Below are 27064 nucleotides of genomic sequence, written 5' to 3'. Positions count from 1 at the left end.
TGATGAGAAGACACAGCATCCCTTAAAGATAATTGGGCAGTTTAAAAGTGTGTTGCTTAATTTATACAATTAAAATAAATAAGAGGTAGAGAATCAGAAAGTTGAGGGTAGCCCCCTCAATAAAAAGTCACAATCCTTTTAAGAAATGGTGCTCAAACAATTGAATAGTCATAAGAAAATGAAAATGAAACTTGACCCTTATATCATATATGAAAATTTACTTGAAATGGATTATAGATCTAAACATAGAATCAAAAACTATCAAGCTTCTAGAGAAAAAAAACCATAGAAGAATATCTGTCTGATCTTGAATTAGGCAGAGATTTTTTAGATAAAACACAAAAAGCTTGAACCCATAAAAGAAAAACACTATTATTGACTTTCTCAATTAAAAGCTCTTGCTCTTCAAAAAAATACTGTTGAGGGGCGCCTGGGTGTGGCTCAGTGGTTAGGCCACCGACTTTGGCTCAGGTCATGATCTCGCAGTTTGTGAGTTCGAGCCCCGCATCAGGCTCTGTGCTGACAGCTCAGATCCTGGAGCCTGCTTCGGATTCTGTGTCTTCCCCTCTCTCTACCCCTCCCCTGCTCACGCTCTGTGTTTCTCTGTTTCTCGATAATAAATAAACGTTAAAAAAATAAAAAAAATAGTGTTGAGAAAGTGTAAAGAAAGCCAGACTGGGAGAAAATATTTGCAAAACACATATCTGATAAATGACTTGTAACCAAAATGTATAAAGTACTCTTACAACTCGGTAAGAATTGAAAAAATGCAGTCTATTAAATGGACAAGAGATTTGAAAAGACACTTGAACAAAGAACATATTTAAATGGCAAATTAGCAATAAAAATGTGCTCAACATCATTAGCCATTAGGGAAACATGTTAGGAGCATTAATGCATAGCCACTATACATGGTTAAAGTATTTGAAATTTAGCAAAGATTAACCATAGGAAGTCAGGGATATGGTGCAATAGTAACTGTCATGTAGCTGCTGGTGGGAAAAGTAAAATGGTACAACCACTTTGAAAACAGTTGGCAGTTTCTTATACAGTTAAACATATACTAACTATAAACTCAGTAATCCCATTGGTGAGTATTTTTACCAAACAGAAATAAAGACATCTGTCTATACAAAGACCTGCATGCAAACAATCATAGAAAGTATATTCATAATAACCCCAGATTGGAAACAACCCGAATGCCTACCAACTGATGAATTGGTAAACATGTTGTGGTATATCCATATAACAGACCACTACTCTGCAATGAAAAAGAATGAGGTACTGATACATGCAACAACATGGAATCATTATGTTAAGAAAAAGACACAAAACATTACATACTATATGATTCCACTTCTGTGGCATTCTAGAAAAGGCAAAGCTACAAGTAACCAAAAGCAGAGGAGAGGCTGCCAGGAGCTGGGAATGAGGAAGGGAGAATTGACTACAGAGAGCACAAGGGAACTTTTTGGGATGATGGAAATGTTCCATATTTTCACCTCAGTGATAGTTATATAACTATCTACATTTATTATAACTCAGTGAATTGTACACTGAGAATGGGTGAACTTTATCTGTAAATTTTATCAGAAAGCTAATTAAAAATGCTACGTTAAAAAAATGTAAAATTTATAAAGTCATGCTCCTTCTCCCAGTTTCTATATCTGAGTCAGTGTGCAGACCTGAAATTCACAGGCAGAAGGGTATATGGTAATGATTCCTACAGTCCTTCTCCAAAGAGACCTATGGCTATTTCATTGAGTAACCATACAATGAGGAAAGGGCAGTTTATGGACATTGGAGGACTGTTGAGCATAGGATTCAAACTGAAATTAATAGCTGGGACCTGAAAGTCATCATTATCCCTCTTTTAGAGAGATGACATATGGAGACCAGGTGATCAATGGGACCCTGGCCCACCTTTGACTCACAGGGGATCCCCTGGGACCATGGACTCACCAGGTAGCCACTTCCCCAAACCTTCAATGCATAATTGGAATGGACATACATGGTAGTTGGCCAAACCACATATTGGTCCCTTGACCTCTGATAAGAACTATCGCAGTGGGGAAAGACCAGGTGGAAGCCTCTGAAACCCCTGCTCCCAGCCAAGGCAGTAAGTAGAAACAATATTGCATACCAGAGGGAATTGTAGAGATTAGTGCCAGTCTTAAAGATCTAAAGGATGCAGGGGTCATGGTCTTTACATATCTTCTTTCTTTAGTTTCCCAGTCTGGCCCCTACAAAGCCAGACCGATCCTGGAAGATAAAGGTAAACTATCACCAGCTCAACCAAGTGGTAGTCTCTATTACAGCTGCTGTGCCAGATGTGGTATCTTTGCTAGAACAGATTAACACGGCCTCAAGTACCTGGCATTCAGCCACTGATCTGGCAGATATGTTTGTTTCATCTTCATCAGGAAGGAGGACCAGAAGTAGTTGCATTCACATAGGGCTAACGATAGTATATACACTTACTGTCTTGTCCCATGGCTGTGTTATCTGTCATAATATAGTCTGAAGAGCCCTGGACTCTCTAGATATTCCATAGGTTATTCCATGGTATCATTGACATTGTGTTAATAAGACTGGATGATTATGAAGTGGCAAATACATTGAAGCACTTGGTGTGGCACATATACTGTAAAGGGTAAGAGATAAACTTCATGAATATTCAGGGACCTGGTATGTCAGTAGAGTTTTCAGGAATCCATTGATCTTGATAAATTATTGTGTTTTTCACATCCTACCACTAATAAGGAAGCAGAATGCTTAGCAGGCTCTTCACATTCTAGAAGTAGCATATTCTATGACTGGGGAACAAGGTGACATGAAAGGTTTCCAGCTTAGAATGGGGCTTAATGCAATAAATGGATGTAGCATATCCAAGCTGTGGTGTAAACGGTCCTGCCTATTTGGCCACATGATCGGACAGACCCTGTGCTATTATCTGCAGTAAGGAGTGATGTTGTGTGGAGTGTATGGCAAGTCCTAGTAGGAGAATCACAATGTAAACACCTAGGGTTTCTGAAGCAATGTCATGCCACCTACCATGGAAAATGATATATTAATTGAAAATTAGGTCCTGTTATGCTTTTGGATTCTGGTAGAGAGAGAGCACCTACTCATGGAACTTTGAGTGGCCAGAAGTGTCCACCATTACCTGGGTTCTAACAGACCCACCAAGTCATAAGTTAAGACATCCCAGCAGCAATCCGTTATAAGGTAAAAGGTGGTACATCTGGGAATGGGCATGAGCAGGACCATAGGACACAACTAGACTCCATGAGCAAGGGGCCCACACTCCCATGTCATCTACTGCTATTGCGTAGTTTCCTCCCTCATCTTACCTGTGTGGTCACATACATAGTCTTTTATGACCAGCTGACAAAAGAGGCAAAAGACCAAGCTTGGTTGTGGATGTGTTGGTTTGCTACATGGCTATACGAGGGGAAATTCTCCCAGTTAACACACCTTTGGGCAGTGCAGCACATCGTTCACTTTGTGTAGTAGAAGAAGTGGCCAAAGGAAGAACATATACCGATTTATGAGCAGTTGCAAACCGCTTGGCTGATTGGTCAGGGGTCTGAATGAGAACAATTGGAATACTGAGGATAAGCAGATATGGGGAGGAGTGATGTGGATGGGCATATGCAAGTGAGCACTGTAAGGTTTGATTTTTTTAGGGGACTTTATTCTTAATCTTTCATCCAGCATGTAGAGATACCAAAGTGTGTGGGTTTCTTTCCATTTTTTAATTGTGTGTTTTAATCAGGAGAAGGGAGGACAGATTTAATAACCTATCCCTTTGTAACATATGTTAACTCCTGGTACCAATCAATACCCTTTACCTCTATATTTAAGTAATTTCTGAATTTAAAAAGAAGTGCCTAGAACCATACTACTGTTCCCCAGAAGGGACAATTGTGAGACATTAAAGACTGGAGAGGACACACTCAGCCAGAGGCAGAGCCCTCGTTCCAATTAATGAACTTCTTGGAGGAGAGCATAAGTAATTGGTTTTGAGGTTGTTTCCACTGCCTTTGAAGGGCAATTGAAGTGCTCATCAAGACGTGCCAAATGTTTATAGAGTGCCTCTTTGGATGAGTATCTGTTTTAAATAAGTGAATTTAAAGGGGCCTGTAACTCACTTAAATTACACCAAGATGGGAGACTGGAGACAGGATATAGCTTCCAGTTGAAATTCCTTGATCTCCGGTTTAGTCTTAATTTTATAGATAACAAAAGCCATCATTGGAAGAACTTTAACCAGTTGTGTTCAAATGGTATTCAGATGGGACACAATCTGCAGGCTATCCCCAAGCTTGTTGGTTCAGATCCACTTTCTTCTTAACGCAGTAGCTTGATGTTTGTTGGTCCAATGAACGCATACAGTTCGTAGCTTCAGAGGTCTCTCGAGCACCTACCTGGACAGAAGAGAAGCAGGACTAGGAGAATGCCATAACCTTATCACTGGCACCTGAAAACCATGGTGGATCTGGTGAGTCTGAGGAGATCAGCTGCAGGATTTCAGTGAGGCTCATCCTATGATTCCCTTTTTTTTCCTCCCAGGTGAATGCCAATGCATGGTTTTCTGAGACTGTGCTCTTGACCAGCTAAATGCACTGGTTTGAAAACTTCAGTGAAGTGCACACTTGGCTGAGGCAGCGTGGGGGCTGGGTGACTCTGAGAGATAGCCAAGGGGGCTTTATTATATAAGATGGGGGTGATGAAACAGGGCTTGGAAATATTAAGATAAAGTAAGGCCTGGATGTGCAATGAGAAGAGGGACCAGCCTGTAATTTCACCGTGCCCTGCCAGTAAATGAAGAGGAAAGACTAGTAGATAAAGATGGAGAGGATTGGCATCTAGACTGGTCTCTGCCACTAACCAGCTGTGTGGTCTTGGGCAAGTCGTTTAATGTTCCAGGGCCTTGGTTTTCAAGTGTGAAATGAAGGATTCAGAAAAGAACATCACTAGGGTTATTTTCATTTTAAGTTCTAAAGGTCTCTAATTTTATTTCTAAGAATGTTCAAATTATACCTAATTGTCTTTGAGCTTTCAGTCACGTCACCTTTGAGCTGTGTTTGCTTCTATAGCTTAAATCTTAACGACTTAGCTCACTTTAAAAACACTGCACTTTGCTTTTCTCCCCTCTCTCTTCTTTACTCGGAACACCTATGGACATCACCTTCCTCATGACGACGATGTGAGAAACGCACAGCAGGAGGATGACCCCTGACCTCACACAGGCCCTTAGTGCTGCCCCGGTGTCCAGTTGCATTGCCCTAGTCCAGTCTTTCCCCTACTTTCCTGGGCAACTGTTTCACATCTTTTCATTTTCCTTCAGGCCATCCAAACCTTTCTCCTCATCCTCACTCACAGCTGATGAACATGCCTTCTATTTTCTGGAGAAAATAGAAGCAGAGAGGCTTTATACAAAATCCTACTTCCTCATCTACCCACCTGCTGCATCTTTGCCTTTATCCTCTGCTTCCACTCGTGTTACAGTGCATGAATGGTCTGTATGTTAATCTGCGGCTGATTCCTGTGTTTGTGCAGTGGACCTCCTGTCCTCTTGCCTGCTCAAGAACACTGCTCCAGCAATTGTCCCCCCTCCCCCACCAGCATCCTCAATTCCTGCCCCTGTAGTGGATCGTCTCCATAGCATTAAAACATACTGAGATGCTGTCTGGTTTACATGAAAATTCTCTTTTATTCCCCCCTTTCTCCCAACTACTGCCCCATTTTTCTATTGCTGTATGCAGTGAAATCCTCAAAACACTTCTGTCTCTACTCACTGTTTACAATTTATTCTCTCTTGATCTTTTTTGGAACCCACTCTAGTGACTTCTGTGTAGCTACATTCAATCATCAATTATTAGTCCTAATTCTACATGACCTATCTTGGCATTTGATCCAATGAATCACTCTTTCTTTCTTGAAAATTTTTTTTCCCATTTAGATTCCAGGATACCTTTCTGCTTTCATCCTACCTTACTAGCTGCTCATCTCATTTTCCTTTGCTGGTTGCTTTCTCCTCATCTCCTCAGCCTCTAAGCATTGGGCAGTTCAAGACTTCAGTCCTCAGATTTATTCCCTTCCATATGGACCCACTTCCTGGGTGATTTAAAGCCTCGTGACTAAATTCATCTAGACTCTGATGACTTACAAATATTTGTCTCTTGCTCAGAAATTTCCCCTTACCCTTACCCTCAGATTTATACAGCTAACTATTCTATATGTGTATCTGAAAGGCATCTCAAACTTAAGATGTCTAAAACCACACTTCTGATTCTTCCCCCATATCTAACTCTGTGCCTCTCATGGAGCCACTCAAGTAACTGGCATCTGTGTCTCTCTAGGTTCTCAGACCAAAACCTATGCAGACTTTCATGAAAACTTCTGCTTACAGCCCATTATATTGGTGGTTCTATCTTCAAAATATACCCAGAAATCAATCACTTCTCAGATTTCTGCTCCTATTTTCATGGTCTTCCTGGTTGGTCTCCTTGCTTCTATTCTTACCACCAGTTATAGTCTCAACACAGGAGACAGAATTGTCTTTAAAACTTTTAAGTCAGATTATGTGACTCTTTTGCTCACAACCACCTACGGGTTTCTTATCTGGCATGTAATAAAATCCAAAGTTTTTATGATGGCCTGTGAAGCCTCTAAATTTTCTCCATCAACACCTTCCCCACTAATACTTCACTTACCTTATCTCCTACCACACTGACCCTCATTCTGTTCACTTCAGCCACACTGGCTTCCTACCTGTCCCCACATCAGTACCTTTCCACGTGTGTTCCTTTGGCTTGGTATGCTCTTTCCACAGATGACCACAAGGCTCACTGTTTCACTACACCTGCCCTGCACTCCTATCCTTTTTACCTTTAATCTTTCACCATAACATTTATCACCACCTGACATATGTCTACTTTAAAATGTTTCTGTTGTCTGTCTTCCCTCACTAGAATGGAAGCTTCAACAAGAGCAGAAGTTTATTCCTTATTCCAGGCACTTACACCTGGGGTTAGCACATAGTGCCCCATACTGATTTGTTGAGTAAATGTGTGAATGATGAGACTGTTCAGGCCAGTTCCATGGGTTTTGGAGAAATTGAATTGGGAGATATAGCAAAGGAAGTATAGGGGCTTAGCCTGTTTGGGAACCAAACTACCCATATATCATCTGTGAATATGTTAAGTGTGAAATGGCACAGCTTTGTTAGGAAACAAGGCAATGCTGAAACTCAGGGAAGCACATTCTCATTTTGTTCATTTGATGTGGTAAGATAGTGACGGACAGGGCTTGTGTCAGATAGAATAGACTTCTTTACTCAGGTTAGTTGGTCTAGTTGGCCATGTCCTAGGTATAATCATAATTCAGTGATATGCATTTGTCAGAAGATTGCTTTATGAAGGCACTTCTCTATTAGCTTATGTGTGTGTTTGTGTGTGCACATGTTCTCAGTAGCATGCCAGATGACAGAAATTCAGAAACCACCATCCCAGATGAAATATGTGGTCCGTTCAATACAACATTCCCTGGCCAACAGCAATCCAGGGAAATTAGGTCAAAGCAGATATGTGCACTTGATAGCACATTGTCATTTGTTTGTAAGGTTAGATCTCCAATTAAAACTAGCTTGAACAAACAAAAAAGGGATTTATTGGTTCAAATAACTTGGAAGTTTAATGGGTATTTTTAGATACAGCTGGATTGTGGGACTCAAATGAAATAATAACTTTGTATGTATCTCTTGGATTCTTCTTTCTTGGATTGGCTTCATTCTCAAACAGACTCTCTGCAAATAATGGCAAAGATAGTTTCAGGCAGTTCCAAACTTATGTGGTCCCTAGTCCTACCATAATTCCATGAAGTTGGCAAGGGACAGGTCAAAAAAGGAAGCAAAGCAGGGCAAAAACTAGTATTGCTACTCTTCTTCTAATGGCCATTTGTGAAGTTGATTTACTCAAACATTTTAAATGTATTTTTATTTCCTTGAAGTCATTGACATCGATTTGTCTTTTTAGGCTCAGCTGTCTTTGATTACCATGTTTCTTAGAACCCCATAATGTTTTGTTTCCTCTGCGACTCTTTCTGGCATAATGTTATTGTTTTTAATAGCATTGATGAGGTTTTAGAAACTTTAGACCAAACATAATTGAAATGCCACTTAGCCCCTTTGGTGCTGCTGTCATGACTTGATGAAAATTATACAGACTGGGGCAACATCTATGGGATCTGTTGCAAGCAGTGTGGTCCTTTGCCACCAAAACAGGCCTCACACCATCCGTTGGCCAGAGGCAAAGATTAGTCAAATTCTGCTCCAAAGTGAGATCCAGCCTGAGAACAAACTCATAGTTTAGGAAATCAGTAGGTTCTACATGCATTTCAGTCATGAGGTTGGGACTACTCAGTCTGAGCCCTTCCTTTAACATGGCCCTGGTCAATCTTCTCCTTGGTGTGCTTGATCCAGAGAGTAGACTAGGAATCTTGAAGCAGATTGGCCTTTTCCATAATTAAGTCACTATTCTGCTCATCCCTAGTGACCTCTGAATGGAGATTCTCCTATGGAAAATCAAGGAAATAGAGGCGGAGATAAGACAGGTCAGGGTTTAAAGTTGCAAGCAGCAAAATTAATTCTGCCAATTTAAGCTGAAAAACATTAGATGGACCGCAAGATCACTGGGATGGCCAGAGATCAGGCCCAGGAAATTAGCAAGAATGTAGATGTTGTGAGTTGAATTGTGTCCCCCAGAAAGGTATGTTGAAGTCCTCACCCCCAGTAACTGAAGGTGAGCTTGTTTGGAAATAGGGTTTTAGATATAGTCATACTAAAATATGATCATATTGGTTGAAGGTGGCCCCTAACCAGTGCCTGGCATTTTTGTAAGAGAAAGGAATGAGAGCTTTACACGCAGAGACATAGGAGGAGACACAGGTAAGGCTATGTGAAAATGGAAATGGGGATTGGAGCAATCCTGCTACCAGCCAAGGAACACCACGGATTGCCCACAACCACTGAAAGCTCGAAGAGTCCAGGAAGGATCCTTCCCTAGAGCTTGCAGAGAGAACATGGCCTTGCCAGTGCTTTGATTTCAGACTTCTGGCCTCTAGAACTGTGAAAGAATATATTTCTGTCATTTCAAGCACCCAAGCATGTGGTACTTTGTTATGGCAGGCCTGGGAAACTAATCGGGCAGCATTGCCTTGGGAGCCTTGGCCAATATCATGCCCAGCAACAGTCTGAGATGTAATCCATAGCTGCTGCCTGTTTCTGACACTGGTGCCACTGGCTGTGCTGCCCTCTCCTCTGGCTCCAGATGAATTCTCTGCTCTCCTTACTTCTTTGTATTCAAGTTCCAGACAGGACTGTCTGGCTGGGTAAAGTCTGGGGCACATGTCCATACCCAGGCTGATAGCAAGAATCTGGGAAGTCAGGAAGCAGCATGGTAGGCCCTTTCCAAAGATAGGAAGGAGCTTCAGAAGATAGGCAATCAAAATAAGTCACTGTGGCACGTATATACAAGAGAGCAGCCATTTTAAAATATGATACATTGCAAATAATAATACTGAAGTTTGTGAATGGCTTGCATTTTGGCATAGACTGGGAGCATTTCAAGTTTATTTTTTAGTATCCTTTTAGTTTCCTGCCAGAAGGCTGGACATATTGTATATATCTCCATGGCATATGCATGAGAATGTCACATCTGAAAATGCCATTTGTCAGGCATCTATGCCAAAAACAAGGTAGATATATGTTGATATAGACGTTGCACCACCATTGGTCTGGTCAGACTCTACAGAAGGCCTCTGGAGCTTGAACCCTGGCTCTGCTACTTACTAGCTATGGGATGAGGCCATGGTTTAACTTCTTGAGGCCTTAGTTTGCTTGTTGGCCAAATGGGGATAATAACACCCAGGTCATGTGTTGTGGTGAAGATAAATGAGTTAAGCCACAGAAAGTACTTGGAACCGTGCTTAGTATGTCAGGAGCACTCAGTGTCAGCTGGTATCTCCTTACCAGGTTCTGAGGTTTGGCGAGATTATCTTTGTCCCTTTGGGGGTAGCATTTCTGAACACAAAATTAATAATAAAACAACAACAACAACAAAGACCAAAACAGTACTCGAAGAGCAGAAATCTTCCCGTATTTGGGCTATGCCGCCTGCATGAAAATGTGTGTCTCTGGGTGCTTTGCCCCTCCTATTCAGAACCAAGATCCACAGTTGGTCCCAGGCCTCCAGGGACAGGGACTACAATTGATGCTTTGTACACATCGGATGTACAGACACAAAAGGGAGAGAGAGAAGTAGTAACTTGGCTCTTTGTTGGCAGCAGGGGCAGACAAAAAGACAGGCCTGTGTGATGGCAAGCGTACTGGTTGCTGCACATGATTATCTCACTTAATCCTCGTATAGCTTCATATAGTCAAATAGTTGACACTCTTATTCCCATTTTAACACATAAGGACACTGAGGCTTAGGGAATTGAGTAACTTGTTAAAGATCCTGAGGTTCTAACTTCAGGGGCTGAGTGGGCTGGTACCTAGACCAGCCTAGAAGCAGAAGCTGGGGAGCAGAGGCTGCCCAAGGGCAGGGCACTGGGCACCCGCGGTGGAGGTGCAACTGTAGGTCTTGTGTCCCCACAGCTGTCCCCAGCCCCTCTTCCAGGCCAGAGCTGCTGGGAGGCCCAGCTGTGACTTCTCCTTTGCTAGCTATGTATATAATGAATGTCCTGCTGAGAATGGAAACCTGAGGGGCACCTGGGTGGCTCAGTCGGTTGAGTGTTCACCTTTGGCTCACGGTTTGTGGGTTTGAGCCCCATATCGGTCTCTCTGTTGTCAGTGTAGAGCCCACTTTGGATCCTTTTTGTCTTCTTTTTCCTTCCCCTCCCCTGTTTGCACGCTCTCTCTGAAATAAACATTAAACAAACGAAAAAGAATGGAAACCTGAAAGGCTCTTGTTGCCTAAAGCCTTGCTACTCAAGGTGGGGTCCAAAACAGCTGATTCAGCATTGCCTTGCTATATTTGTTAGAAATGCAGCATGCTGGGGCTTCCTGCAGACCTCCTGAATCACAACCAGATCTTTTAACAAGATCTCTATGTAATTGTTATATTCTTTAACGTTTGAGAAACCCCTCTGAACCATTGGTTGCTACACTTAGCTGATCATTGGGAATTTAAAAAAGAATACAGTTGCCTGGGTCCCTACCCCTGGCTGTCACTGATTTAGCTTTTGGGGGCTGTGGCCTAGGCCTCAAGACCCTCAGCTTCCCAGGTGATTCTAGCTTGTAGCCAAAGTTGAGAACTCCTTGCTCTAAAATCTCTACCCAGTGTATAAACCCACAGTAAACATGGGGCTGAGGAATGATCTGAAGACTGTGAAATAATGATGTCAGTGGAAAGTACAGATTTGTTCATCAAATCTCAGGTGATTAGAAGCACTTGAAGTTGGAGAAAAGATTAAGCATAAAATAAAGTGTGTGTGATGAAATTAAAATTACTATGGATGATTACATCTAGCCTTTTCCATTCTGCTCACTGCAGAGGACCTTGCTGGCTCATGATTTTTCCCTCCCCCACCCCAAGATGAGGTTCTATCTCTCGTGTGCTTAAATGATGTGGACTCATGAGAAAAAGGAGGGGAGAAGGGAGATAAAAGATAAAGGCCAGGGTACAGTTTTAAGAAGCTTGGAGGTAGATTTGGAAGAGAGTGATGTTGGTGAGTGTGGATTTTGAGAAAGCTGGGGAGAGAATTAAAGAAAATATGGGAAGAGTGAGAATTTCTTTTTTAAAAAATAATTGTGGTGAAATATACATAAGATAAAATTTACCATATTAACTTTTTTAAAGTTTACTGTTTAGTGGCATTAAGTATATTTGCATTGTGCGGCCTTCTCCACGGTTGCTTCCAGAACTTTTTAATCCTCCCAAACTGAAACTTGACTCATTAAATAACTTTCTTTTCCCCCTCCTCCCCATCCACCTCCTAGTAACCACTATTCTACTTTCTGTCTCCATGAATTTGATTCTTCTAGATACTTCATGCAAACGGAACCATATAGCATTTGTCCTTCTGTGTCTGGCTTACTTCACTTAGCATATGAATTTCTTTTATAATTATTTTTGAACTTTCAGATGACTTTTTTAAAGTATGACCTATTTGAGGACTGAACCGTATGTGTCTTTGCATTTTTAGGGTTGCATTCATGTAGTGTTTCTTTTCTTGATGGGAATGGAACTCAGGAGATTATTATCCTAAGAGGTAAGCCAGGCTGAACATAAAAGTAGACCCAGAAAAGGTTGAGATAACCCCACTGATGACAGAGCACATAAACTTTTCAAGGGAAGTCTGTGAAGATGCTTATAATTGCTTCATCTGGTTCCCTAACAAAGGCTTTTTGGTATTTCTGGTTGAGAGTGGGTCACATGCTCTTTACCTGCTCTCATTTTCAAATTCTAAAACTAAAATGCTGTTTTAACAACCATCACCCTCTCCGTTTGGCTATGGAGAAGTTGTTTGGTTTATTTTTTATAGTTAACAAAGGAGTCAATGTGATAAGACTAGATTTTTATTTTTTTAAGAAAAAAAATCTGCTTTGGATCTCATAAGTAAGGCTTAAAACATAGCAGTCATTTCTGAAGTGACCACTTGGGCTTTATCCCACAACTTCTGAAGAATGGAAAGTTAGAGGGCCATGGACATTTTCTTTCAGAGTATTTTGATCAATCTCTGAGACCTTTGGGGAAATATTAAAAATAAACTGTCATGTAGTGGTTATCTGACTTTGGATGGGCTGTTTGATGTTGTTGATTCTTAACCTTTCTATTTTGGAAGTATGAGTGGTAATACCTATCTGAGAAAATTATGAGAAGAATTGAAGGAGATCATGTCTTCAAAGAAGGCCCTCAATAAATTACAGTTGTCATTTATCTGTGCTGATTCTATACAATGATGATATATCCTTTGCAATCATCCACACATTTGGCAAAATTTCAAATAGGTATTGTCATATAATACTTCTATTTGGATAGTAGCATGTTGTCTTTGGTTGGATTCACTAGAAGCAGAGCCTGAGATATGGATTTGATTTCTCTTTAGGAAGAATCTGTAAGGTAATAAGGGAAACAGGATAGGGGAAGCGAAGGGTCCAGTAAAGGATGTGGTTTCAGATAAAGCCTAGCCCTACAGCTTGATATCGAGAGCACAGGTGAGGTGCCTGGAGAGGGGGACCTCTGGAGTATTAATCTTACCACAGGATCATCCCAGGCAGCACTATAGGCTTTCATTCTATAATCAGACCATTTTAGGACCCTCAAACTTTTGCAAAGTTGGTGGAACCATCAAAAATCGCCAGTTGCTGTGACCATTTGTGTCCACTAACTTAAAAATGGCTATGTAATAGATTCTCTTTAACCAAATCTTGGTGATGACTCAAACCAAAATTGCCCCACAATTAAAAACAAAACATTTGTTCATGGATTTAACCACTATTTCTTAAACATCTGTTAAGTGCTCAGTACTGTAGTAGACAGTAAAATCAGGGCCAAGACAATAAAAACTTATCAGTGGGTTTTTTAATTACTTAAAAAATAATTACTTGAAAACAAGATAGCAATAACCATTTTCTCTAGTCTTTTCAATTCAATAAAAAGTAACTAGGCTGCTAAATAAAACCGGATATTTAAATTGTATTTTTGAAAATGGATAATGCTAGGATTTGTTTAAATTTGTTCTTTACATAGCTAGACAAACTTGGAAAGTTGAAACTTTAGCAGCAAAAGTGATACCCTGTTCTTGCTTCAAGCTATTCCTGAGCGGATGTGAAAATCAGGAGGAAATTTGTAGTAGGTGGGACTTTACAAATTGGTAAATTGCAAATATACCCTTTGAAATTAATCTAGAAATAAGTGGTTTCTTAACATAAATACACATAACTCTGACTAAAATCTATTGAACAATAGATACTTTTAGATACAATAATAAAGAGTTCCTGTGGGGAATGCCAAGAACTGAAATTTTTTATTTCAGCTCCTCAAGTTCCTGTGTGTTAAGTGTATTTGGTGAAATCAACTAGACACATGGAAACAAAAGCAGGAAGAAAAATTCATAAACTTCCTCTAACCCCTTATTACCAAGACCATATTTGGGGATAATAATTGGTGTACTCCATAGGGGACAAGCTGGGAAATGTGTGTCTGTCATGGTTCTTTGTTCATAAGCAGCAGAAATGAGCTTCGAATAACTTAAGCAGAGGAAGCGTTTATTGGAAGGATATGTGGAAGTTCTTAGAATAAAACAGAAAGCTTAAGCACCTGGCTTCTAAAGGACAGGAATCATGGGAGAGAACTCCCAGGATCTAGGAAACAAAAATGGATAGTCTTATTAGAACATCTCTGTAAGGATGAACTGACCTCTGGAATTGTTTTAGTCTATGACAAATGTCATAGACTTAGGACCCAATCTCAGGGAGAAAGGTGTCTTATTACCTGGCTAAAGGATGGTTGGGCTCGCTCATTCATTCATTCAATGGATAAATCTATTTATCTCTACTACTGTAAGGCCAGGTGTCTGAAATACACAACTTGGCTGACGGCCCCAATGTAATGCATTCAGCGGGGGGAAGGATCATTTCTCCAGTGCAAAATCAAAGTGCTGTATTAGAAGTTGAAGTAGACGTAGAAACATGGGAAAGGTTCCTAGGTGTCCAGTATGGTCAATAAACACTGTAGGATGATTTTCTTTAGGCTCATGGACACTTCTATGCCTGTGTTTTGTTGTTGTTTTGTTTTGTTGAGAAACATTACCTCCTCTCCTTGACATTTTCTTGCTTTTGGAACAAATTTCCAAATTTTCTAATATCACTCGGCTAGAGAATATCAACTCCCACCACTCTAGAGCCAAGCAGAACCTGGCCATGGGTGCTTACCTGGCACCAGCAGCCCTGTGTGCACGTCTTGGCTTCCTTCTGCATTCAAGGGCCTGATGCGCTTTGATTCAGCTTCCTTTTCTCTGTCAAGATGAATTACAGATTCTGCTTTGCTCAAACCTTTATTTTCTTACCTAATCATTACCTTCACTCCTCACACGCATGTTTATCTCAAGGTTTCATTTGAATGTAAAATCATTATAGTTTTCTTATGTTATATGTTTAATTTTCCATTCTCGTCTCCCTTATGAGAAGGCTGGCAATGAGCACATTGTGTTTCCATGTGTCCCTTAAGGGAGTTTTTCTCCTTTTTACTCTGTTTTATATTGCCACACTTAATATTGGTTCAAATACAGAAGCATTTACATTTGGGAGCAAATACAGGGAAATGACATTACCTAAGCACAGCTCAAAGAGAGCTAAGGAAAAAAAAACATACTTTCTTTTTGTTTTTTCCAACATAAGTCATACTAGTAGTCTTCATTATCAGAGCATTACTCAAATGTCTTCATTGTTTATTTGCGCATTCATTCACTCACTCATTCATTCATTTTTAAAAAAATTTTTAATGTTTATTTTTAAGAGACAGAGAGAAACAGAGCACGAGTGGGGGAAGGACAGAGAGAGAAGGAGACATAGAATCCTAAGTAGGCTCCAGGCTCTGAGCTGTCAACACGGAGCCCAACGTGGGGCTCGGACTCACGCAGAGCAAGATCATGACCTGAGCCCAAGTCTGACGCTCAACCGACTGAGCCACCCAAGCACCCTTCATTCATTCATTTTTATTTATTTCCCAAGCAATTAGTAGCCACCTACACTTGCCACACACTATTCTTTACTTAAATGGAGTTTGTATGAATTTTAAATGAACTTAAGTGAAGATGAAGTTTTCAGTGAGCTTAGCACAAGCTGACCTGAGGGGACCAGAAAGAAATTCATGATGCAGTTTCTATGAGATTCTCAATCTTGAGCCTGCATCACTGATATAGTATAAAATTCCAATTCCTGAAGCAAAACTTAAAGTGGCACCTCGTTCCTGCCACAGAAACAGCCTCTCATTCCTTGAAGCTTTGTCACCTCCTGGTTGCCTGGACAAAGCAGAAGCTTTGTGGGCAGAAGCTTCAAGTGCTCTTTTTTTTTTTTTAATTTTTTTTTTCAACGTTTATTTATTTTTTTGGGGACAGAGAGAGACAGAGCATGAACGGGGGAGGGGCAGAGAGAGAGGGAGACACAGAATCGGAAACAGGCTCCAGGCTCTGAGCCATCAGCCCAGAGCCTGACGCGGGGCTCGAACTCCCAGACCGCGAGATCGTGACCTGGCTGAAGTCGGACGCTTAACCGACTGCGCCACCCAGGCGCCCCCCAAGTGCTCTTTAAGGACTCAGAACTCCCAGACTGAGGGTCATGCTGATGGGGCTGTTGTTTGACAGAAGCACTGGTACCGACCCTACAACTGGCTTTTTATCTCCCCTACTATTTGAATTTTAATTCTGTTGGTTGGTTTAATAATCTTTTTCACAATACCTTTTTTCCCCTTCTGGCACAGAATCAAATGTAGGCTCTGGCATTGCCTTTGGCTGTCATATCTCTTTGGCCTCCTTTAATCTGGAACATTTTCATAGTCTTTGTCTTTTATAGCATTGGCATTTTTGAAGAATAAAATCCTCACCACCACCTCTCTCCTCTTTTACTCCTGCCCCCACATTTTAAAAATAGGATATTCCTGGGGCACCTGGGTGCCTCAGTCAGTTAAGCCTCTGACTCTTGATTTCGACTCAGGTCATGATCTCACAGTTTGTGAGTTTGTGCCCCACGGTGGGCTCTACACTGACAGTGTGGAGCCTGCTTGAGATTCTCTGTGTCTCCCTCTCTGCCCCTTCCAACTTATGTTCGTGTGCTCTCTCTCTCAAAATAAATAGAGATAGATAGATAGATAGATAGATAGATAAAAAGAAAACTTAAAAATAGAATATTCCTCATTTTGGGTTTCCCCGATGTTTCCTTATGATTAGATTGAAGTCGTGCACTCCAGGCCAGAGTACTGCATAGTTGGTATTATGTCCTTCAGAATACAGTGTCTGTTCTCACCAGTAATGTTAATTTCGATGACTTGGTCAAGGTGTTGTCCAAATTCTCCATTATAAAATAACTGCTCCCCCCCCCCCTTTATAGTTAATGAGCAGTCCCCAGGGAGGCACTTTAAGATGATACAAATATCCTGGTCCTCATCAGAATTCCCTCCCAGATGAGCATCCATGGATGACTCCTGTCTGATCCAATCTTTATTATCATGGTTGCAAAATGTTCCTACATCTCCAGTACTTCTTCATTCACTGTAGCCCAAGACCCCTCTCCCACTTATTTATTATTTGCTATGTATTTGTTATTAGTGTGGACTGATGAATTCTCAGTTTTTCAATGGTTTATAATTCATTGCTGTACTCATTTCTATTGGTGCTCACATTTGTATGTCCTTACTTATGTCAAATACTAGGCAAATGTAGTTTTATGCAGTTTACCCACATCCAGTCAGATTACAGCCTCTCAGCCCCTACTATGTAGAAATTTTGAGCCACCACTGTGTGTATGTGACATACATCCACATACTTAGATATGCATAGATTATAGCACACACGCACAAAAACTGATAGCAAGGGAAGGAGACTGAGGGCTACAGAAGTTTGAGGTTGGAGACCTCAAATATTTGGTAATATTTGAGGGGTTTTTTTTAATTGGGTACATGTAATAATTTTTAATCATCAGTTTTTTTTAAAAGGTTATTTTTGTTTGTTTGTCTGAATCATTATTGGCAAAGCCAGATTAATTTGGTTCTGCTACTGTGGAACACATTTTGTTTGCCTAATCGTTAAACTTCTAAGCTCCATTTGAAAGCTTTCCAGGCATCTTCATGATCTAAGTGGCATTGCTTGGCGATTGCTTGGTGACGTTAGCTTGAGTTTGTTTTTGAAGGCAGGTTTTAGATACCAGCAACTAGCAAATTCTGACCCCTGACCCTCAGTTTTCAGACTCAGAGTGTGCTTTCCAGTGCCAATATTAACACAGTGTCATTGTCATCACAAAGCAGTACTCTTTCTGCCCTAAACTTTATTCCAGAGAGTTTTGCAAGCTGGTAAATGGAAGACTGTGTGTGAGGTTGTCGGATCAAGAGCTCATTTCAGCTATTTTCTTAATCATTTGGCTGCATGTGTGCTAGGTGAGCAACAGTGGCTGATTTGGCTCATGATAGTGCTTTGGGTTCTAAATAATTACCAGGGTGCCTGCCATTGAGTCACCCTCCCATTCACATTTTGGACAAGTTTTCAAAAATCTCTATAAAACCGCACACAGTACATCCTTAAGTTTCTCCTTCACTTAAAATAAACCTGTACGTTTAAAATACTCGATCTCACTCTGGTAGGAAGTCTCTGAACCCTGCAAAATTGTAGATGCTGGGGCTCAGCGTGGAGCACTTTGTTAACACATGGCCCGGAGAGAAGCTCTCTTGGCCCGCTCACAAGCAGCCTTGTGTCATTATTCCTCCATTAAGCTTGCATATGCAGACCACACTGAGCTCAGCCATAGTCATCCTTCTTTGAAAAAAAGTAATAATAAAGTGGCCTTATTATAAACATGGGCAAGTTGGATTTTTTTGAGGGGCTTTTGCATTTTGGAGCCTTGTGGTTTTCTTCATCTGTCTGATAATCATTAACATGCACAACAGTTAACCTTCCAGCAATGTGAAACTTTATATCTGAGCTTTGCCGCATCTGTCTTGCAATGCAGACTGAGGTTTGCTGAGGCTGTTTTTATAATCACTGGTGGTAAAATCAGGAAGATGCAAAATGGGCGTGTACTGAAGCGCAGTTCATCCCACATTCTAGACCTTAAATTAGAGTGATGAGCACAAACACTGCAAACAGAGTTTTTTTTTTTCCCAACTAAATTGAAATTATATTTTAAATTACCTACAATTACCAGAAACCATCTCAAAGCTAGAAATTAACTTCTTAGGCACTGGTCCCAGCAGATCAGCTGTTAAATGGACCATCTTGTGTAGCTGACCTCCCACCCCGGTTTCACCCTCACACAGCCTCGCACGGACCAGGCAAGGTGGAGCCCCAGGGCGGAGCCCGATTTCTATGGTCACGTGACAGGCGTTGGCTGGCGGGGTGGCACAGCCATATTTTTACAACTTCCCAAATTACAGTTTCATGCAGGTTCGTGACATTTTGCTGAAAAACTGTGCTTGTTTTGTTTTTAAGAACAAGGGATCATTTTATTTTAGAGTTTAATTGAACTATTTTTATGCAGCAGGTTTTGTCATCTGGAATTTAGGGCCCCAAATTGGGTCTAGGAGCCAGAGACTATTCCCGGCTGGTCACTGTATGTTCTTGGTTGTGGCTCTCCCCTTCTGGTCTTCAGAATCGCCAGAGCTGTAAGGGATGAGAAGTGGTGAAAGTGCCAGGTGCCCCCAACACCAGGCACTTGCTTACTCACAGTTAGGTTCTTCCCCATCCTTCTCCCTAGTCTTTTTTGCCACCTCCCTTTCAGAGAGACTGGGGGCCCTTTGGGTCAGCCTTGCTTTTCACTGCCTGGCTGGTACACAGCTCCGCACATGGTTGACTTGAATTCAACACAGTGGAGTGCTTTGAAATGTTGAAATTTGTGCTTTAGTATATTTGGGAATGGATTAACTAGTTTGAACCTTATGGCCTCTTATTTTCCAGGAACTCAAAATGAGCCTCCCTCCCTTGAATCCAGTCTCTTGTCTTGAATCCACCCCCCTAACTGTCCCCAAAGTGATTTTTGTGAAATCCAAAGCAACCACAATTTCTTTCTTAAAAACCCTTCAAACATTTCTGCATCGCCAACAGCCATGCTGATTCAATCTCTGCCAACTTCTCTGCTTCGCACTCCATACTTTTGCAGCACGAAATTACTTCTACTTCTCCCAGTGCACCACTCTTGTATTCATGTAAAACACCTTGCTTCATGCTGTGGATTCTTTCTGGCTTGCTCTCCCTATCGCCTCTCCACTTGGCTAAGTCACAAATGATGTCCAAGACTGTTTAGACCATGCTTGGAATGAATGTTTGTGTCCTCTCAAAATTCAAATGTTAAAATCCTAACCCCCAAGGGGATGGTATTAGGAAGTACCTAAATTAGGGAGGGATCCCCTTTGGGAGGGATCCCTTTTGGGAGGTGATCAGGTCATGAAGGAGGAGCCTTCATGAATGGGATTAGTGCCCTTATAAAAGAGGCCCCAGAGAGATCCCTTGTCCCTTTTGCCATGTGGGGCACAGTGAGAAGACAGCCATCCATGAAGAAGTGGACTCTTACCAGACACCAAATCGACTCTTACCAAACACCAAATCTGCTAGCACCACGATCTTGGACTTCTCAGTCTCCAGACTGAGAGAAATAAATTTCTGTTGTTTATAAGCCCCCGGTTTGTGGTATTTTGTTGTAGCAGCCCAAAGTGACTAAGACAGACCACATTCTCTGGAAAACCTCTCTAGAAACCCATACTCTATGGTAGATACTCCTTTTTAATTTATTCTTTTAATGAACATTTGACTGCCTGTTATGTACTCAATGATATTAATTAATGGGGTTCATTTGGCTCCCATGAATCTCTCCACCCATCTCTAGGTGTAGGGGAAGAGAAGAGGGTGTTCAGGGAGTGAGAGGTTGGTTTCCTAGTGTCCAGGAGGGGGTGCTCACATGGGTGACCTTTAGGGCCTATTTAGGAGGATCTTTTTGAGAGCTGGAGAAGGGTGAAGTAGAACAAACGACCACAGCCATTTCTCTCAACCACGAACTCTGTAAACTTGAAATACACAACTAAGGCCTAGAGTAAAAAATGGTTTTGTACGCTCTTTTGGACTTCATGTGTGTATTAGACTAACAGTAGGTTTGGTTACAATGCATGATACCACCCTACCATTAACAATGGGATACTCGTGTTACATTAAAATAAGTATTATCGGGGCGCCTGGGTGGCTCAGTCGGTTGAGCGTCTGACTTCGGCTCAGGTCGCGATCTCGCGGTCCGTGAGTTCGAGCCCCGCGTCGGGCTCTGTGCTGACTGCTCAGAGCCTGGAGCCTGTTTCGGATTCTGTGTCTCCCTCTCTCTCTGACCCTCCCCCGTTCATGCTCTGTCTCTCTCTGTCTCAAAAATAAATAAACGTTAAAAAAAATAATAAAAAAAAATTAAAAAAATAAGTATTATCATTAGGAGATAAACTATAAAGAGAACTCATTTTGATTATCAGTGCCCTATGAGTCATTTTAGTGATTTGATTAAGCAATGGTCTTTAACCCAACTTCTGGGAGATTTCTAAAAGATATATGGATAGGTGTAGAACTAAAAGGCAAAAAATGGGGGCACCTTGGTAGCTCAGTTGGTTAGGCACCTGACTCCTGATTTCAGTTCAGGTCATGATCTCATGGTTCATGGGATTGAGCCCCATTGTTGGGCTCTGCACTGACAGGGTGGAGCCTACGTGGGATTTTCTGTCTCCTTCTCTCTCTGCCCTTCCTTCATTCACGTGCATGTGCGCTCTCTCTCTCTCTCTCAAAATAAATAAATAAACATTAAAGAAGAAGAAGAAGAAGAAGAAGAAGAAGAAGAAGAAGAAGAAGAAACAGAAGGCAGTGGACAGAAGAAGTGGGGCCAGTGACATCTGTCCTTTATATCAGGAAAGCAAAGATTTGTCAGAAACCCCTGGAGAATTCTGCTTATCCCTCATTGGAACTCAAACTGTTTGGCATAGCCAGCCCTAGCTGCAGCAGAGCAGGAAGGCAAATATTAGACTTGTCTAGCCTTTATAATGGAGGATGCCAAAGGAGGTGGGTTTTGAGAATGGGAGTTAGGCCAGCTGACCAATGGTGTCTGCCCACATGTATGTCCTCTGATTCTCTTAGAAGTCATCAGCTTTCACTACCACTCATCGATGTTGTGCTCTTTGGGACTCTTTTAAGGCAGAACCTGGCAAAAATATGAAGTTTTGCATCATTTATAAATTTCTCCAAGTATCACAGCAGTGGGCCTGTGTTGTCTCTGACAGGCTGTCTGTGCCTGGGGAAGAAGTATTTGCCTATGGTGTCAGAGAAAGCTTTTGAATCCAGTTGTTTGGATAGATTTGAAAAAAAGTGCAAACAAAAATGTCTATCCTTGGTTTAACTTTTCACTCTTGTTTATTCATGGGTGCTTCTAAGAGCTTTTGCAAGTAAACCTTCCAAATCTTAAACTAAGTGTGGTAGGCAAACTATCTCAGAGTTTACAATTTACACCATGGATCAAGAAGAATAACAATCCATTAATTCTGATGAGGTAACCTCATTAAAGGGGGCATGTGGAATAAACAAGGGGGGGGATTCTAGCAAGTTTGAAAACTGGAAGGCACACTGTCTTCTCTCTGTGCCGGTATATCCACAAACACCTCTCTAGTTCAGGGACACATGGCAGGATAGACTATGATACAGTTGGCCTGAAGGCACTGCAGAGTAGTGACTAAGATGTGAGCTCTGGAGCCAGACTGTCTATCCTCACGTCCTACTTCTGCAGCTTACTAGCTGTGTGACCTAGGACAAGTTACTTAGGCTCTCTGTGCCTCCAAATGGGGCAATAATAGTAACTCAGCTAATATACATAAATATATGTAAAGCACCTCCCCCACAGTATACACAATAATTGAGAACTATTAGCTCTTATTATTATATAGTGATATTATATATAATGATAATGCTCACCAGGGCAAGCAGACTCCTTACTGCTCCATCTTTCCCTTCCTGTTGGGGCCCATCTCTTTTGGACATTTCCTTGTTACAGAGGAAGCATTCATAACTACTTGCTGATGTTTAGGGGCTTCAGAGGTAGCGGAACTCAATCACTCTGTGCACACTGTGGCATGTGATATGTACTATTATCACGCTTTCACAGAAAGAAAAGGGAATTGAGCAGAGAGGTAAAGGAACTTTTCCAAGCCACACAGTTCATAAACTTGTTGGAGTTAGAATTAGAACTCAGGTATTTGGGACTCTTTAAGTCCTGTCCTTATTCCCATTGCGGCATTATTGAACTGAGTACAAGGCTCAAGTTAGCTTTTTATGTGCGTGTCTTTCTCTCTGCATATAATTTTCTCATGCTCTGAGAGAAAGATTTGAGTCATGGACATCTTTTAGGACATCTGCACAACTCGCAATTAACCCTCTTTTTCTGAAAACTGTACCAGTGTCCTGATAAAGGAGGGCCCCAAAGGCTCTATAAAGGTAATGCTGATAAAGTGTAGTTAGCACCCGATAAACTTTAGCTGCTAGTGTACTGTTACATGAACCCACCTTCTCTGGCCAAGGTTGAATGGGCCAGTTGGATTCTCTCAAAAATTTGAAAATCAGATTCTGAGATAGCCCGGGGAGACCCAGCATGTTATTGAAATGGAGCTGATGGAAGTTCAAGAGCAGTGAAATATCCATCTGCCCACAAGGGTTGGCAAAGGCATGGAGTGTTGCCCTGCAGAGAGAACAGAGGAGATAAAAAAGGCTAAGTGGAGGGAGAAGTATGAGGTAGAGGCAAGTACTGACTGGGAAACATGGGGCTTCTTCAGTCATGTGTCTAGTCCCTTTCACAATCCCTGCCTTCCGTGTTTGTGAGCAACCCTGTATCCTAATACTAATGTGCCCACATCTTGTTTTGTTTGTGTATTAAGCTAGCTTAAATTGTTCTTTTGTCACTAGCGACTAAAACAACCTCAGTGAAGACAGTTTGATTGGGATGGGCATTGTAGTTATTGACTGAAATAATCGTTTTAGATTATCTGGGTACTTTATTTAGTCCCATAGGTTAGGAATTCGCCTATTCAATGCCATAAATGTAATTCAGGTACCCTAACACAAACTTGAGAAACTTCACACTTTTCCTGGCCAATTGCTAAATCTCCTCAAAGTTAAGAATATACAACATTGTTTCTCACCACAAAATGTTGTGTGTGTATGAGTGTGGGTCTAAAATACCTGCGGTTATACTTTATTCTTGTGGAAATCTCTATTCAAGAAAGTTCTCAGGGTGCCTGGGGGGCTCAGTCAATAAAGCATCTGACTTTGGCTCAGGTCATGATCTCGCAATTCATGGGTTCAAGCCCTGCATTGGGCTCCGGGCTTACAGCTCAGAGCCCGGAGCCTGCTCTGGATTCTGTGTCTCCCTCTCTCTTTCTGCCCCTCCCCCACTCACATTCTGTCTTGCTCCGTCTCTCAAAAATAAATGTTAAAAAAAAAAGCTACTTAAAATTTTTTTTTAAGATTTATTTATTTTTGAGAGAGTGAGACAGAGCAAGACAGAGCATGAGTGAGGGAGGGGCAGACAGAGAGGGAGACATGGAATCTGAAGCAGGCTCCAGGCTCCAAGCTGTCAGCACAGAGCCCGACGTGGAGCTCGAGCTCATGGACCACGAGATCATGACCTGAGCCGAAGTCGGTCGTTCAACCAACTGAGCCACCCAGGTGCCCCTCCTCCCCCACAAAAAAAGCTTTTTTTTTTTTTTTTTTTAAAAAGAAAGTTCTAAATGCTTTGTTCCTCTGGATGTGCTCAGCCTTGCCTAAGCCATCTCTGAGCAGTCAGAATCACACTATGGCTCCCAGGCCAGAGAAAAGTCCAGACAGAAAAGCTTCATCTTGCAGCCACTAAATTGAATCTCTGGGTGGCTTCCATGGCCAGAAATGCTAATGCAGGAGACTTCATCCAAAGTCTCACAGGCCCCTAGCATTCAATACCAGTTATAGGATATAAAGAGATCCAAATGGATATGAGTCCTAGAATTTAGTCTTTCTACATATGACTTCTTATTCTAAGAGGTATCTTAAGATATAAAACAATTCTAAAAACAAATAACAGGTTTTTTTTAGGTGACAGCCTTCAAGCACAGTGGTTCTTGATCAGGATTATGTTTCAAGGTGACCTGGGAAGCTTTCTTTGAAATATACTTGACATCTGAGAATAGGGAAGACAGATATTGCTGTACAGTGTAGGTGGGTCTGTAAGTTGGTGTAATTTTTTGGAGGGCAATTCAATAGTGTTCATCAAAAATTTTAAATATATATATATATATATATATATATATATATATATATATACTAATGTGACTTAAGTAAGAATATATTCCATAGCTGTACTTGCACAGCGACCAGATAAATATTTAAAAGAATGTGGGCTGAGCATTATTAGTAAATGGGAAAAATCTTGGAATATTATGAAGTCACTAAAAGGAGGTAGATTTTATGAAAATATAGGTAGATCCTATGGGAAAGAGGCCCAAATAATTAAGGAAATAAAGCAAATTGTAGAACAGGATATGCATAATAGTATAATTCCATCAATTACCATAATAAAAGGAGGTATAATATAATTCCATCATTCACCATAATAAAAGGAGGTATACACACACACGCACACGCGCGCGCGCACACACACACACAAACACACACTTTGGATTTGTGCCTCCTTTGTGATATATATATATATATATATATATATATATATATATATATTTATATGTTAGGAAGCTTCTGAAAGAATATATAAACTGTCCACAGGGTTAACTTCAGGGGAGTAAGAAAAGCATGTTGTCTCAAAAACAACTTTTTTTTTTTTACATTTATTTATTTTTGAGAGACAGAGCACGGGTGGGAGAGGGGCAGAGAGAGAGAAGGAGACACAGAATTTGAAGCAGGCTCCAGGTTCTCAGCTGTCAGCACAGAGCCTGACGCAGGTTTGAACCTATGAACCATGAGATTGTGATCTGAGCCGAAATCAGATACTCAACTGACTGAGCCACCCAGGTGCCCCTCCAAGAGAACTTTTAAAAGTATTTTATGCCATTTTTGTTACCTGCAAATAGAATAGTCTCAGTGATGACAATTTGGCTGGCAGGGACATTGTAGTTTCTGATAGAAATAAGTGTTTTAGATTATCACGCTCATTGTAAAATACAAAACTGATTCAGACGTGTTATAAAAAAGCATTTCAAACAATATAGACATTTATGTAAGACAAAGGAAAATTTCCTTTTCCCCCCTTCCCCCCCTAAATCCTTCCTTGGGAAGGGACTTTCTACTTTTCATGTTGTACCTCTCTGTCCTGTTTTGTTTGTTTTTACTATGAGCATGTATAACTTTCATAGATAATAGTTCTGTTTCACTATTCTAGGATCTTACCAAGCTGTATTGGATCAGAAAGTTTGGGGTTAGAGGCCAGTCATATATATTTAAAAATAACTACCTAGAGGTGCCTGGGTGGCTCAGTCCATTGAGTGACCGACTTTGGCTCAGGTCATGATCTCATGGTTCGTGAGTTTGAGCCCCGCTTCGGGCTCTGTGCTGGCAGCTCAGAACCTGGAGCCTGCTTCAGATCCTGTGTCTCCTTCTCTCTCTCTCTGCCCGTCCCTTCCTCATGCTCTGTCTCTCTTTCTCAAAAATAAAAATAAACATAAAAAAAATTTAAAAATAACTACCTAGGTGATTCTGATGTACATTCTTTGTTAAGAACCATTGCTAGCTAGGATCATTCTTTGTGTCCTAAAGGTTTGCATAACTTCAAATAAAATGTCAAAATTTCCAACATAGGAGGGGTTCCCATCTCTAAGGATCCCAGTAGCTTTATAAGCATGAACAAATGGGAATTTTCAAAAGAAGGGCCTATCCTTGTGATATTCTAAAGAGCTGGTGGTTGAATTGACCATACTTGGTAGGAAATGAATCATGAGTTCACACTAGGAAGGGATAGCAAGTGTGAGGTTTGTGTACCTCTATTGGCTCAGTGGCACAGTGTCCACTGCAGACATTGCTGATCAGTCTTCACACTCGTCGATAGTGAGGCTTCACATAGCTCAGAATCATTTTTATCAGAACTCATCATCCAAGGTAACTACCTTCTACCCTTGGTTCGCAATGTCCAATGAAATCTATGTTAGTGACCTTCCATCTGTGATCTTTCTAGCATGATTTCCCCACTTGTTTAGAATACAAAACCCATCTTTCCTATGAGCAGCCCATTCATTCCATGTGTGTTTCATAGGCCTGGGTACACTCCCTTCTTCAGCTACAGAAGTGGAAACATCACCTACAC

At 41.2% G+C, this 27064-nt stretch overlaps 1 protein-coding gene and 1 non-coding gene across 2 annotated transcripts in view; both read left to right on the top strand.

The window, feature by feature from the left end:
* BMP4 (bone morphogenetic protein 4) overlaps positions 1 to 27064 on the top strand; it is a 197118-nt gene that overhangs the window by 94166 nt on the left and 75888 nt on the right. The gene's annotated exons all lie outside the window — the stretch shown is intronic.
* Positions 20938 to 21022, top strand: TRNAR-UCG (transfer RNA arginine (anticodon UCG)). The gene has a single exon. It is a non-coding gene; the product is annotated as a tRNA-Arg (tRNA).

Source organism: Prionailurus viverrinus, chromosome B3 (assembly GCF_022837055.1).
Source record: "Prionailurus viverrinus isolate Anna chromosome B3, UM_Priviv_1.0, whole genome shotgun sequence".
NCBI classification, from domain to species: domain Eukaryota; kingdom Metazoa; phylum Chordata; class Mammalia; order Carnivora; family Felidae; genus Prionailurus; species Prionailurus viverrinus.
The sequence above is the reverse complement of the archived record's forward strand: the minus strand, read 5'-3'. Positions and strand labels throughout refer to the sequence as shown.